Raw genomic sequence first — 16054 nt, forward strand, 5'->3', positions numbered from 1 at the left:
ATTTTGGAGCATAAGCTTTCGTGGGGAAAGACCCGCTTCGTTATGCATCTGATGAAGCGGGTCTTTGCCCACGAAAGCTTATGCTCCAAAATATCTGTTAGTCTATAAGGTGCCACAGGACTTCTCATTGTTCTTCAGAGTCTGTTTTTGAAGTTTTTTTTGTTGTAGGATGGCTACTTTTAAATGTGCTACTGAGCATCCAGGGAGGTTGATGTGTTCTCCTACAGGTTTTTTGTATGTTACCATTCCTGATATTCCTGCAGAGCTGCCATTCATTTGCAAATTTGACACCATCAGCCAAGGATTGAACAGAGGCTGGGAGTGGCTGGCCAATTACAAAAGCATTTTCTCAATCTCTTGAAGTTCACCCCTCCACATTAGCTACTGATAATGAGCCACCTCCTCCCTGACTGAACTGACCTGGTTTCTCCTCTCTTGATGTTCACAACTCTACATTAGCTGCTGCTAATGGGCCACATTCTCCATGACTGAACTGACCTTGTCAACTCTGGCCCGCCTCTTGACCGGGACTCCCTCCTTTTCATAAGCCTATAAATTTAGACCCTCCTCTGGAACCACCACTCGTGCATCTGATGAAGCAGGTCTTTGCCCACAAAAGCTTATGCTCCAAAATATCTGTTAGTGTATTAGAAAGTTGGCAATCCTACTCCTACAGGCCATAAAACTTCCTCAGAATAATTCCTAAAACACAGCTTTAAAAAAATCCAATCTGGATTTTAAAATTGTCAGGAATGGCAAATCCACCATGGCCCTTGATAAATTTTTCCAGTGGTCTACTCTCACTTTTAAAAATTTACACCTAATTTTCAGTCTGAATTTGTCTACTTTCAATTTCCAGCCATTGACTCATGTTATACTTTTCTCTCCAGATGGAAGAGCCTATTATGAAATAGTTCCCCATAGTGCACACGTGTTTACAGACTGTAATCATGTCACCCCTTACTTCCTTTTTGCTGGACTAAATAGATTGTGATTGTTGGACCTATCACCGTAGAGCAGGTTTTTAATGTTTAATCATTCTTGTGGCTCTTCTCTGAACCCTCCCCAAGTTATCAATGTCCTCCTTGAACTGCAGACACCAAAACAGGTCACAGGATTCCAACTGTGCTCAAGCAAGCACCAACTACAGACACAAAATAACCTGTTTGCTTCTATTTGTGATTCTCACATTTATGCCCTCCAGGGTCACACTAGTAGATCCCTACAAATCCACAGCGCAGTTTTGCAGATACGGGTACAAATTTTGTATCTAGACCCTTCCAAACCTGTGGATCTTTGCTTTATAGCAACATCCACAGATTATTTTTGCAGCTGCGGCTACAAATGTTGCATCTGGGCAAGGCCCTACACGTTCGCCCCTTTGGCTACAGCAACCTTCAGAGAGCCGGCACCCAGCTAATTAGCCACCACAAAGGCCAAGCCTTGTTCGGTGTCACTACTCCCCTCCCGGACCAAGCCATGGGTTGTCGGGGGTGCAAGCACACCTCTAGCCACTGTGCGGCAGGCTGGACCAGCCCCGGCCCCGCAGCAGTCTGAAGGGGGGCAGGGCACTGCTGCCTCGTGCAGCACAGGGGTAGGAGGGCAGTGACGCAGAGCCCGGGGGCTGACGCCACAGCCCCAGGGTGGAGTCAGGGGCAGCGCTTCAGCTACGCTCGAGCCCCAGCCCAGGGCCCGACAACTCTGCCTAACCCCAGCACCTCCTTCCTCCCCGCCTCGCCCGCTGTGACGTCTCCCTGCGGCTGCTGACTAGCAGAAGCGCCTGTCAGTCTCTTCTCCAGCCCCGCCTCCGGCCGGCCGGGCCACAGCAGCAGGAAGAGTCTCGAGCAGGACAGGGGTAGGTGCGGTGCCCGCGTCTCCCCTCGCAGCGGCGAGTCCCCCGCGAAGGGAGGCTGAGAGCCGGCTGCCGCCTCCCCCCGCGGTGGGGGCTGTTGCTGGGAGAGCGCCCCTCCCCTCTCCCCCGCCCGCTCTGAACCGCCCCCCGCCTGCTCCAGGTGCGGCAGGGGCCCCGCGCACGCGCCCTCCCAACGGCTCCGCACTCAGCGCGCGGGGCTGCGGGTGAACAGCTCTTGTCGCTCTCTGCGGCGGGGCTGCCCTTTCACACACCGCTCCCGCTTTTCCCCCGACTCCCTGGGATGGGGGGGGGAGCTGCCCCTTCCCCTCCCCTTCCCCGTGTGGGGGCCGCCTTTTCACTTGTCTGCCATGCTCCTCCCCCGCTTTCCTCATGCTGGGAAGTGGAAGCTCCAGTCCCTAAAAGTGTGGGGGAGGGGCTGGCACCCAAAATGTGGACCTCCCCCCCTCGCCTGCCCACTGTCCCTTCCTTGGAAGCAGTGTTCCTGCTAATCTCCATTCATGTGCAGAATCAGTTTTGTTAGGTGCACCCAGGCATGTGCCAGTGTGCACCACCAGGAGAAGCACAGACTAGCTGTGGGTGCTCTGGTAATCAGCTGAGCTGCACTCGGGCTCTCCTGTGTAGCTGCACAGGAGGGGAGTTTATGGAGAGCACTGCTCCAGAAGCCCTGCCCCTGCAGCACTCCTTCCTCCCAAGAGCATCCTCCCCTCCTGTCACTTAGCAGGTAAAAAGTGGTAGGTAGCCCTCTTTTTCCACATCCACGTGGAGAGAAGAAGAGGATGCCTGCCCCAGGCATGTTTGTAGTGGCCATTGATTTTTCTCTAGTGGCATCAGGCCAGTGCCATTCTCATTGCATCGGGATGCTGTTGGCCCTGTGCTCACTGCTTGATGTGAGGCACTGGAGTGCAAGTTGAATCACTGACTTGCTGTGTGGGTGAATCACTTGCTTCCTCTTCACCTCCATTTCCCCATCTGTAAAATTGGGATTTTGGTACTGACCAACAATTCTGAGACCTTTGTTATTACTTTGGGAAGAGGATGGAGCCCTGGGTTTGAACATCGCTTTGGTGTTTTGCAAGACAAATGACCTTATATCGTCATTTTATGGGTTTGTCTCTATATATGGTTACTACTGCCTAAATTTAGGCTCTTGGATGCAAGATATGTGTAGTAAAAATAGCTTTGCAGGGTTTTCATGTTGATGTATCTTCCATCATCTGTGCCTTTCTCATCCGCTCAGTTTAATAGCAGTCTGCAGGAATGCTCATGATACAAGTCATATTTTTCTGTCTGAAAATTCTTCACAGTAAAATCGTCCAAGGGTCTTTCAGAAAGACTTGCTGCTTAGTAGTTTAGTCACCAAAATTTAACTTTGTGTGTGTGTGTGTGTGTGTGTGTGTGTGTGTGTGTGTGTTTTAACTTTTACAAAACCTAATATTTTCATTTTTTGTTCTTAACTTCAGGTCTTAGCTTTGGTATGAATGTAAACTTTATAAAGTAATGTTTGCAACCCATATCTTGTGGCATTGTGTCACAGTGGGTGAGAACCTGATAATGAAAGTTTATGTAAAATAAGTGATCATAATGCATTACTTCAGGGTTCTCAAACTCTTTCATGATATAAGTATATATTTTTAACAGTCTTTAGCATGATGTTCTGTCCTTTTAAATGAAATTTTGGTTTTCATTTTTCCCCCCCTCCAAATGTTCTTTGTCATCTGAAAACCAGAGAGAGAGCTTAGCACTGTGCAGACACACCAAAACGTCCAGGTATCAAATGTATTGGATTTGCATTATTAACAAGCAGTCATGTAGCACCTTTGAGGTTAACAAATTTATTAGGTCATGACCATTTGGGGGAAAGACCCACTTATTCACGTGCTTGGAACAGGAAAACTATAGAATCCAGGGTTTATATAGCAAGGAGGGAAGAGAAGGGGGAAATAAGGAGGTTACCTTTCATTAGTAGGACTTTTCATTGTGTAGACTTGAAAAAATACAAAATAAAATGAAAAGACTAATAAGTAAAGTCTTCCTTTCTCTTGTTTGAATGGGAAACCCTGTAGCCTTTTGGACTGGATTTCAACTGGAATTCTTGCATTTTAGCCCCTTTTTAAGAGTTGTCTGTATTTCAAAGTTAATGCCAGTTAAGGTAGGATGTGAATTCAAAGTGCAGTAAGCTGTTCCCAGACATCTCCATGTGTGTACACTTTTATTCTGGAACAAGCATGCCTCATTCCAGTTTAGCATGACCCACAGTGATGCTCTTGTTCCAGAATAAGTGACCACACACAGGTTTGGTCAGGAACAACTTTGTGCAGATAAGTCTCAACCACACTACCTTAGTTTCTTCACCAGTCAAATGGCTAATTATTAATAAATTTAGATTGTGAGGCACATGTATATAATGTTTTATACATCTATGCATAAACAACTAAGGAAATATTGTTTAAACATTATATTTAACCTGAATTTGAAGATACATAGTTGAAGTCTCATAAATACAATTGTCATAGGAAAGTTTGAGGCTTCATATTTGCAGATCATTAGGTGTCCAAATAATGTTAGAAAAATTGGCTGTAGAAGGAGCTTAGAAAAATTGGCTGTAGAAGGAGCTTGTCTGCTGTATTGTTGAGAGTCTGAACTGGAGCCTGTCACCACAGGTTACAGTCATACCAAAGTCAATGCAGGTCTCCAAAGTAGACTTCCTATATAAATATTTTGCTTTATTTATTTTGAGTTCATGTGCAAACTGCTCATAATTGCTTGTTTATGTTGTGGTTCTGACAAGGTAGGAAAATTATGTTGGCCATTATGAGCTCTTACTGTAGAAAAATGCTACCTGCTGGTATTTTTATCAGATCTACTCATGTTAATTGCTGCACTATCCTTCTAGTGTGGAAGGTCAAGTTCAAACAAAACACATGTTTCAAAGCTTGTTCTGGGTATCAGAAATGCGTTGTGTAATAAATAAATTAATATGGTTTGGCAGCGGTTTGCTTTCCATTTCAGCTAGGAGGGCTCTTAAAAATCAGTTAGATTTTCAGGGAGGTAACAGCTTCCCTGATGTCATTATTTTGCCCATCATGTGGGTATGAAAATAGAATTCGATGTATGTGGATAGTTACTAAAATGCTGAGAGAAATTTTGTTTGAGCTTTCAGATTTCCCAATTGAGCCAAACATCCCTAATTTAATTTGCTCAATGTTTTGAATGTTGAAACGTTTAAGTATCTTTGGTTTTTTTTTTTGGCAAGGATACACTATATATATATTTCAGTCATCACCAATTTGCTTGATTTCTGACAAGTTTTCCCAGGCTTTATGATGTTGTTTTGAAATGAAATTATTTCATAATTATACATTTTTCTAATACCTTAGGATGGGAAAAGTACAGACTGATTTGTCCACTTAAGTGCTAGAAAAGAGGGAATTTTTGTGTTTTGTATTTCCATTTTGACTGAAGATTTTTTAAAAGGAAAAAAAGATTTAACCATTTATATCTTAAGAATTGTATGTTTTAATTATCCGAAAATCTGGCAAGTATCCCTTTTAATGAGGCAGTGACCTTTTAGCAAACCAGAACAGAAAGGAAACATTGATACTTCTTAGTGGGAGAGGAATCAGATTATTAAACTGGGTAATGATAATGTTATTTTAAGTCATAGTAACTGACATATTTGCCTCTAAAGAAAGATCTTTGTTTGGCTGCTGCATTGTATGCTGTTTTCCTTAACATATCTGCTATAGCAGTGGTTCTGAACCCTTTCCACTAGTGTGGATCTCCAGTCACCGCCCCCCCCAACCATTTGCAGGCGCCCCAGTAACCCCCCTCCAATCATTTGCGGATCCCCATCAAAGTCAGTTCTAGCCACTGTGTACGCTTAATTAAATGAAGAAGGAAACCATGACATAGATTTTCATACAGCAGTTAATAATACGATAGTAGACCCCCGACTTAATACGATTTCGACTTGTGTGATTCTTGGAATAATATGAGTCAAAATCAACAAGCCGTGCTGCAGCCCTGCACCCGCAGTGCTCACCCTTCTGCCTGGTTCCCCATGCCCTGCAGCTCTGGGGAGCCAAGAAGCTGACCTGTGCTGCTGTACCTGGCTCTGGGCTCCCTGCCACTCACAGGAGCAGGGAGTCAGGTACAGTCTGGACCAGGGGACCCAAAGGCAGCAAGGCCCCTCCCCTGACCTGGTCCCAATTACGCAAAATTTGACTTATGCATGGTTGCCTAAGAACGGAACCTATGTGTGAATCGGGGATCTACCGTATTGGAAGATACTTAATTTAAAAATAGTAATTGATTGTAAATTTGCAATTTATTTAAAACTTTTTTCAATGTTTTTTTTTATTTTTTTTTTTTTTCATGGGCCCTCTGCAATGCTCACATGGACCCCAGGGTGGGAACCACTGCACTCTATAGTACAATATCAGTTATATTACTTTTTCCTGAAATGTTTGAGTAATATTGGGCTTGGGGAAAAATATCACACAGTTCTAAAAACAAGAGAAAATAAGAATGCCCTTTTAAAAAATTAAGAACTTACCTTTGAGAAGATAAGTGGCTATGGCTAATAACTAAATGTTTTGCTTCTAGCCATGACCTTTTGGTGAAGAGAGTGCTTAATTTTCAGGAACTTCTAGAATTCAAAAGTAAATGTGACCAGTTTAGATCTTGACTTACTTTGTTTGATAGTTACTGAAAGTTGTAATTATGGTCAGAGAGATTATCATCTGTACCTGATTTTGAAATCACTATAGAGATCTTTCAAAAAAAAGCCCTTCCAGAGGATCTCTTCTGAAAGAACGTCTCTCAAAAGAGAGCATCCACACGCAAAATGGCAGATCAGAAGAGTGAGCTGCTCTTTTGAAAAAGAGCATACAGACCACCCCCTGCTCTTTTGAAAGAACGGGTGAGGGATCGAAAAATCAGGCCCCGTGAGGACTGTTCTTTTGAAAAGAAGGACCTGGGGAGAATCTACATGCATTTGCTTTCAAAGGAAGCTTTCAAAAGGGGTCACTCTTCCTGAAATGGGAAAGGAAGAGCAATTTCGAATGGAGTGCTACATTCTTTTGATTTACTTTTGAAAGAACCCTTTTTTTCTGTAGATGGTCCATAGGATCTTTCAAAAGAGCCCCCTTCTTTTGAAAGATTTTTCAAACGAACTTGCTAGTGTAGACGCAGCCATAGAGTATATGAGTTTATTTGCTAAATATTCCCCAGTATCTTTTTCTTTGCGAAATTGAATATGAAAATAATAAGTTTAATCAGTTTCACTGACAGTGCTGAGCGTTGTGAAACTGGCAGTCATGTCAAATTCTCTCCTTCAGTGAGAGCAGGATTTGAGGTACAGTGGAGACAAGCAGTGGAATATTTATGAGAAGGAGTTAGGAAAGCTGAGTAAGGAATAGAGTTGTGCTGACCCAGTTCTTATAGTAACAAGTTGATTGGGAAAGACTAAAGTAGCAGACAAGTACACTTATCCCTTGTTAAACGAGTACTTTATTTACAAGTACTTGCTTAAACGAGGGACACATTTACCTACGTTAGTTCACTCTGCGAGTGAACTTCCCCCGCTCATGTGAGCCTTACTCCAGTTCCTGCGGCTCTGACACTCCCCCACCAGCCCCGCTGCCCCAACCCGCTGCAGCTTGACACCCCTGCTACCTATACTCCCCCGTGGCCCCAAACCACGGCAGCCTGACGCACTTGGTGGCCCCAAGGCCAGACCCCCTTCACGGCAGCCTGTACCCCCCGCAGCCAGACCCCCCCCCACCGTGGCCGCCTGTACCCCCCACAGCCCTGTGGCCAGACCCACCCATCTCCCCCACAGCCTGAGGCTCCTGCGGCCTGACCCCCACCCCACCCCACCCCACCACCTGTAACCCCCATGGCCAGACCCCCCCACCTGCTTTCTGTAACTCCTGCAGCCCCGTGGCCAGACCTTCCAGCTGCCTGTAACCCCCATGGCCTGATCCCCGCTGGCCCTGTGGACCCAAACCGCAGCAGCCAGACCCCCCCCCCGCCACCTGACCCCCGTGGCCCTGCAGCCTGACCTCACCCCTGCTGGCCCCAAACCATGTCATCTTGAACCCCCCCAACCCACCACCAGATTTTAACTCTCCCTCCCGCTCACAGCCCCAAACTGCCCCTAGCCTTTAACCCTCCCCAACCCAAGGTTCACTCACTTTTCAAAAGCAGCACCACCTGCTGCCACTCCTTCCCGGAGTTGGGAGCCCTAGGAACCAATCAGAGACTTTTACATGTCATTTAATAGGAATTTAGTGTCCCTCTTATCAGTTTCTGCCCACCAGCAGAAAGTTGGGAACCAATTGTGCTCATATAGCGAGGGATGAGTGTATAGCAGCAAGGAGGCTCTGGTTTTGGGGTCTGGAGGAAGATGAATCACCTTGCTTCCAGCTCTCAGTTGGCTATATGAGGGACTACATATTTACCAGGCACTAAGCAGTAACAAGAGATTTAGGAGCAGTTCCTGTTGTCAAAAGCTTGATAACAATCTTAGTATTCTACTTTTCAGCAGTGTGTGTGCATGTGTGGGGAGGAGAATTGCTGTGCTTCTTACTAGAACAGTAATCATGGAGCTTACTGGTGGGTTCTTCTTTAATGCTGAACCTATGGCAGGTAGGTTCTAACTCCTCTGACAATGAGGTGTCTGGTGAGTTTCATATGCAAACCTATGCCATTTACTGTCATCTCAATGTCAGAATGAATTTAAAAGTCTTCCATTTGGGAAAACCTGACATTTATAGCACATTAATATTACTGGAAAGGTGTTGGATCATGCATTAGAAACCTTTGCTGAAGGTTAAATAAAGAAACAGTTGTATTATTTCCTAGCTTTCATATTTAAGCAGGTGAGAGATGGTAGCAGGGGACCTATCTATATGTGTTGCTACTAGCAGACACATTCTTGCATCATAAATATTAATATTGCATATCACCCACCTTCTAAAATCTACATGGCTACGTCTACACTAGCCCAGAACTTTGAAATGGCCGTGCAAATGGCCATTTCAAAGTTTACTAATGAAGCGCCGAAATACATATTCAGCGCCTCATTAGCGTGCCAGCAGCCACAGCACTTTGAAATTGATGCAGCTCATCCAGAGGGGGCTCCTTTTCAGTAGGACCCTGGCAACTTCAAAATCCCCTTATTCCTAACAGCACATGGGAATAATGGGATTTCAAAGTTGCCGGGGTCCTTTCAAAAAGGAGCCCCTTCTGGACAAGCCATGCAGCGATGAGCCGCATCAATTTCTAAGTGCTGCAGCTGCTGGCATTCTAATGAGGCGCTTAATAAGTATTTCAGCGCTTCATTAGTAAACTTCAAAATGGCCGTTTTCATGGCCATTTCGAAGTTTTGGGCTAGTGTAGACACAGCCTGTATGTATTAACACATACAGGCTACGTCTACACGTGCCCCAAACTTCGAAATGGCCATGCAAGTGGCCATTTCGAAGTTTACTAATGAAGCGCTGAAATACTTATTAAGCGCTTCATTAGCATGCGGGCGGCAGCGGCGCTTCGAAATTGATGCTCCTTGCCGCTGCGCGGCGCATCCAGACGGGGCTCCTTTTCGAAAGGATGCTGCCTACTTCGAAGTCCCCTTATTCCCATGAGCTCATGGGAATAAGGGGACTTTGAAGTAGGCGGCGTCCTTTCGAAAAGGAGCCCCGTCTGGACGCACCGTGCAGCGGCAAGGAGCGTCAATTTCGAAGCGCGGCTGCCGCCCGCATGCTAATGAAGTGCTGAATATGCATTTCAGCGCTTCATTAGTAAACTTCGAAACGGCCATTTGCATGGCCGTTTCAAAGTTTGGGGCATGTGTAGACACGGCCACAAACATCAAAGAAAATGAAGCAAATCTGGCAGGGACAGAAGAGTATACATTTCACTTGATCTATTGAAGTGTGGGCATACCTCTGGGAGCAAGTATAAAGAGTCACATAACTCTGCCTTTCATCCTTATGTCCTGTAGTACAGATATTTGTGTGGATCCTCCAACTGATGTACTTTGATTCTTGTTCTTTTTTGGTGAATGGTAGTTATTCTGGTAGGCTCTTGCATGCTATTTCTAGGCAAATGTTTATATTGCAGGCTACAGCTACATTAATGCAGAAGATCGACTTGTTCAGGGTCGATCTGGGGTTTCATTTCACACATGACCTCTGAACTCCCCATGAGAGGTGAGGAAAAAGGAAGGCTGAAGGGAGAAATGGTCCTGTCAACCTTCTGCCATGTAGACAGACATCGAAGTTGATCACAAATCGATTTTAGCTACGCTAAAATTGCATATTGGTAATCAACTTCTATGTCTACTATAGACATAGCCAACTGTGACTAGATTGAATATATTAGAGTCTCTCTGCATTGCCTCACTATACTATTTGTTTCTTAAGCACAACTCAGTGATACTTTCAGTAGTCTGTGGTTTTGTTCTACCCATTCATGCCATAATTCTTAGTCCTCCACAAAAGATAATCTGGTATAAAAGTGAATGTGTGTAAGTTATTCATTTTGCAGTCCTTTCCCTACATGCCTGATGGATCAGCCTTACACAGTGGTTTTCACACTTTTTTCTGGTGCTTCAGTTGAAGGAAATTGTTGATGTCCATGACCAGTGGAACTGGGAAGATGGGTTTGAGGCGAGGGAGAGGGCTCTGGGATGGGGCAGGGGAGCTGGTATGCAGGGTGGCCTTAACTGCAGCTATTCCCAGTCAGCAGTACAGCAGGAAGTACAGAGGAAGATTTCCAACCTGTCCTGGCACAGCCAACTGCACTGTACTCCAGAAGTGGCCAGCAAAATGTTTGGCTCCTACACAGAGTTATGCAAGCAGCTCCACGTGGCTCTCACCTGCAAGCATCGTCTCTTCCCTGCAGGGTCCTATTGGCTGGTTTGAGGTTAAAGAGTGTGTGGAGCCAGTGCTCAGGGCAGGGGCAGCAAGTGGAGCCCCATGGTACCCCTGTCTAGGAGCCACACATGCTGCTGGATACAGTGTGGTGTCAGAACAGGTAGGAACTAGCAGTGGTTTTCAGAGTGCAGGTCGCAGCCCAGCTTTATCTGGCCATAGGGTTCCATGGATGCTGGCAGGGTGACCCAGTGCCTTATATTCCGCAACCCAGTACTGGGTCGCAACCCAAAGTTTGAAAACCACTGGTCTAAAGTTGTTCCTTCATCTCTGTGCTTGTGCAGTAGCACAATACATTCTAAATTTTAGCACATACCATGCTGTTAGTTGAAATGTGTTACAAAACATTGCAGGTTTAGCAAAATATTTACACAGAAAATGTTCGGTTTTCCAATGTTCCATAGGTTTATGAGCTTCACCACAAAGATCCAGTAATAGCCAATGGTACTTTACACACCACTCTGAGCTCATGGAGAATGACTAGTGACTCAGCAATCAGAGTGAGAAACAGTTCAATATTCAAATCTCCTCCCTCCACCCCGTTCTACTAATGACACATAGTCATGATTTTAAAAAGGTGATCATTTAATTGCATTAACTGATAAGTGTAAAATTGTCAAATCTGTTATGTGATTGAAAAAGTCATCTTGTATAAGTAGAATTCAAAAATTCTGAACAAGGCTGCAAAGGGAGGTGGTTTGGCTTTCCCTAATGTGGTTTATTATTATTATTACATATCACAATTAAAAGATATGAGCTGAATTAATAGGCCATCCAAATGCTAGATAAAAGTCTATTAAGACCAGAGCTCAAACCTAGATTTTTCACAATACTGTTGGATTAGTAAGAAATTTAGGTTACTACATAAATAAAATATTCCCTTATGTAGGCCACAGTAGCAGCTTTGGGCAAATTTTGTAAATTCCTCTCACCAAGACCCCTTCTCTTAACAACTTTAATAATTAGGAATTTATTCCTAGGAAATATCAAAGTGACTGTGTGTTCTGGGTCAGAACTAAGATTATTCAACTCAACTGTTTCTGGGTCCTGATTACATATCAAAAAGTATGTAATAATATAAATTATATAAAGACAAGTAATTTTTATAGTGAAAACTGGATATGAAAGTGGCTCTAAAAAGACCTTTAACCATATTTGTGGAGTTGACCCAGGAGAAAGGAGGAAAAGATTTAAATTTCTAAGACACACACAATTTTGATTTTAAAGAGATGTCAAGAAAATAATGCAACTGAAAAGATGGGAGCAGGATTAGGGCAAAGCTCTGGATGAGTGGATCTCTGTTTGCTGATGTGCATGTACCTCTTCTGTTTCTAAAGCTCACTTTTTTATGTAAGTTACCAACAAGATGGCATTTGACAAGAGCCATCATATTTTTGGTACTAGGGAAGCACTCTGATGGAGTGTTAATGGGGAAGTGATAACATGCTTTCAGAGGTAGTGCTTGTGTCAAGGAATTGGATGGTTTGGGCAGGACATTGTTAAAGGTTTATCTTATAACAAAATGCCTGTTTGTTAAAGATCTTTTTTGTTAGGAGTTATACTCTGTATTGTACATTATTGGAAATGTGACCTATTCTCCTGATGTAGAAAGAATATGGACTATCTTTGCAATGGAAAAGTTTTCATACCAAGTATGTATATAAGAAAAGTGCATAAAATAGTATAGGTTCCTAGAAATTTGGTCTCCCATACAAGCCTACTCAGAGGAAGGTACTCCGGTCAGCAGGACAGAATTGTTTGTCAGGTTCTTGGAATGGTAATCACAACCTGAATAAGTAACATAGAGTGTAGTATAGTAACAGAGAGGTTAGTCTGTATTCTAATGAAACAAAACAGCAGTCATGTAGCACTTTAAAGACTAACAAAATTATTTATTAGGTGATGAGCTTTTGTGGGGCAGACCCACTTCTTCAGCTCTATAGCATTTCCAGTCCAGACTCAATTATATAATAGAGAGGCCCAAAAATTGCAATAAAAACTGACAGATCAAATACATGGAACTGAAGGAGGAAGGTGGGGGTTGTTAAGTATTTTGCCTGTGATAATTATGAACATCAGAGGAAGGAAAACACTGCTTGTAATCAAAACAAAAAAATCAGACTAGCACAGCTCCCTCTCTGTTACTATTCAACATGCTTCTAATCAGTATCAGAGAGGTAGCAGTGTTAGTCTGTAGTTTTGAGAACAAGAAGTCTTGTGACACCTTATAGACTAACAGATATTTTGGAGCATAAGCTTTTGTGGGCAAAGACCCGCTTCATCAGATGCATGAGTGGGGGGTGGGTAGTTTCAGAGGGATATTTAAAGAGTGGGGTCCCAGTAAGAGGGAGGGACAGAGCTGATAAGGTCTATTCAGCAAGGTGGAAATGGCCCAGTATCAACAGTACTTATCAAAAGAGTTAAAAGCAAGTCAGATCAGATTGGGGGTGTGAGCCTTTGTCAGAGTCTAAAGGGGAGCTCTTAGCACCCAGAGCAGAGAAACTGACTCTGTAAGCTGCGAGCCACTCCCAGTCTCTGTTTAATCCATGGTTAATGGAGTCAAATTTGCAAATAAATTGCAGCTCAAAGATTTCTCTCTCCATTTGATTTAAATTTTTTTTTTTTTCAGGATTGTCACCCTTAAATCTGCCACTGAGTGTCCAGGGAGATTGAAGTGTTCCCCCACAGATATTCTGTACATTACCGTTCCTGATCTCTGATTTATGTCCATTTATTCTTTTACGGAGAGACTGTCCAGTTTGGCCAATGTAAATTGCAGTGGGGCATTGCTGGCACATGGTGGCATATATTATATTAGTAGATGTGCAGGTAAAGGAGCCCCTGATGGTATAGTTGGCGTTAGGTCCTGTGATGATGTCACTGGTATAGATATGTGAGCAGAGTTGGTAGCGAGGACCGTTGCAGGGGCTGGTTCCAGGCCTAGAGTCACTGGTTTGTGATTTGTAGTGGCTGATGAGGATTTGTTTAAGGTTGGCAGGCTGTCTATAGGCGAGAACAGGCCTGCCTCCCAAGGTCTGTGAGAGTGAAAGATCATTGTTCAGGATGCGTTACAGATCACTGATGATGCGCTGGAGAGGCTTTAGTTGGGGACTGTATGTGATGGTCAGTGGTGTTCTCTTGTTTTCCTTGAGAGGCCTGTCTTGTAGCAGGTGGCTTCTGGGTACCCGTCTGGCTCTGTCAGTCTGTTTCCTGACTTCCTTAGGTGACTTGTAGTTTGAGGAAAGCTTGGTAAAGGTCTTGTAGATGTTTGTCTCTGTCTGATGGATCAGAGCAAATACGGTTGTACCTTAGTGCCTGGCTGTAAACAATAGATCATGTAGTATGCCCTGGATGGAAGCTGGAGGTGTGTAGATAAGCGTAGCGGTCTGTGGGTTTTTGGTATAGAGTGGTATTTATGTGACCGTTGCTTATCTGTACAGTAGTGTCCAGGAAGCGAATTTCTGGTGTGGACTGGTCCAGGCTAAGGTTGATGGTGGGGTGGAAACTGTTGAAATCATGGTGGAACTCTTCAAGAGCCTCCTTCCCATGGGTCCAGATGCTCTTGGGTCAAGGTCTGAAACCACCACCCCCACTCATGCACCTGATGAAGTGGGTCTTTGCCCACGAAAGCTTATGCTCCAAAATATGTTAGTCTATAAGGTGCCACAAGACTTCTTGTTCTCAAAGATACAGACTAACACGGATACCTCTCTGATACTAGACTCCAAAGAGGAACTGCAGAACTGCAATTTATTTGCAAATGTGACACCATCAACCAAGGATTGAACAGAGACTGGGAGTGGCTTGCCAATTACAAAAGCGGTTTCTCCTCTCTTGATGTTCACAACTCCACATTAGCTGCTGATAATGGGCCACATCCTCCATGACTGAATTGACCGTGTCAACTCTGGCCCTCCTGTTGACTAGGATGCCCTCCTTTTCATGAGCCTATAAATTTAGACCCTCTTCTGAAACACCCACTCATGCATCCTTGAAATGTGTGAGATAACTGCTGCCCTGTTCATACCAAATATTAATGTGTTGAATTTGAGTCTGAATACCAGTTCACAAATCTGCCCTAGAGTGTAATGTGTTAACATTTTATTATAATTTTGCCTTTTTAAAAAAATGCTGCATCTTTCTGCATGTACCATTATTTCGTAATTAATGGCTTCAGTACTATGCACAAAAGCATATGTAATTCATGGAGAAAGTGGGAAAAGATATTCTGAGAGGGAGGTCAGGGAAAGAGGAACTACAAGGAATTGAAATGAAGGTGGGGTGGAGAAGGAAAGACAGTGTAAGCCAATGCAGAGTTGTGGTAACAGGGAGGGAAACGACAGAGGGAGCTACTGGAAGAAATGGAAGGAATGATTCTTTAGGAATCCTGTAGGTAAGAATTGAAACTCAAGACTTGTATTCATTACTGCTGTTGTTTGAATTGCACAGTAGTCAGGTGGACGTTATATTTGGCTACCCAGTCCAAGGATTTACTTTAGTGATTTAAGATATCACCATAACCATTGATGGAAGTGCAGTGCTAGATTCAGAATTGGTTGTTTCTTCTATACATATTTAATCTACAAGATGTGTCCTTTAGTCATGTGTAGGTGGATACTGAGTATTTGATTTCAGTTTGTTTTGACCTTCAATGGGAGATTTTCTTGATAACAATGGAATTTAAAAACCTCTTCAGCAGTCTTTGCTGTACTTTAATACAGTTAATTGTTAATCATAATGTACAGTTAAACAATATTTATGGATTATTCAGTATAGAGTAAGAAATGATTAACTATAATATTAAAACAGAACTAGGTATCAGGAGTGCTTGCTGTGAGTTGCTAATATGCTATGCAAATTTTGTAAATTTGAACTTTTAACTCTAAGAAAAAAGCTAAAGCCAGGTATGCAGGCTTGTACAAGTTTAAACATAAGGAACATGCAAATGGAGGATATGTTATAAAGATTAGTGAATATGCATAGTGTAGTTCAAAAACTTTTATCGTTATTGGTCAGCCAATAAAATACTTCAGGCCCAATTATTTCACTTTAATTTACAACTATTTATAACTTTCTATTTAAGTACCCCCTGCTTTAACCTTCTTTTAAGATTCTTTAGTGCTACATCTCCCTCCTTGGTCTAGAAGGACTAAATTAGACACCCTTCAAATCTTGTTAGCACTATTGCTTAGCTGAATCATCAAGCTTATTCCCTTCTCTCTGTGATGTGAGTGAACTGTTC

At 43.4% G+C, this 16054-nt stretch overlaps 1 protein-coding gene across 4 annotated transcripts in view; it reads left to right on the forward strand.

The window, feature by feature from the left end:
• Positions 1-1665: 1665 nt before the first annotated feature.
• Positions 1666-16054, forward strand: part of TMEM50B (transmembrane protein 50B) — a 28142-nt gene continuing 13753 nt past the window's right edge. For 2 of the 4 annotated variants that reach the window (XR_012645922.1, XM_074996797.1), the window contains exon 1: positions 1666-1855. The gene's annotated coding sequence lies outside the window, so the exon portion shown is untranslated. Of the gene's footprint in view, positions 1856-2958; positions 2979-16054 lie in introns of those variants that run through there. The other 2 variants (XM_074996779.1, XM_074996788.1) reach the window with 2 other exon arrangements.

This window comes from Carettochelys insculpta, chromosome 1 (genome assembly GCF_033958435.1).
Source record: "Carettochelys insculpta isolate YL-2023 chromosome 1, ASM3395843v1, whole genome shotgun sequence".
Lineage (NCBI taxonomy): Eukaryota > Metazoa > Chordata > Testudines > Carettochelyidae > Carettochelys > Carettochelys insculpta.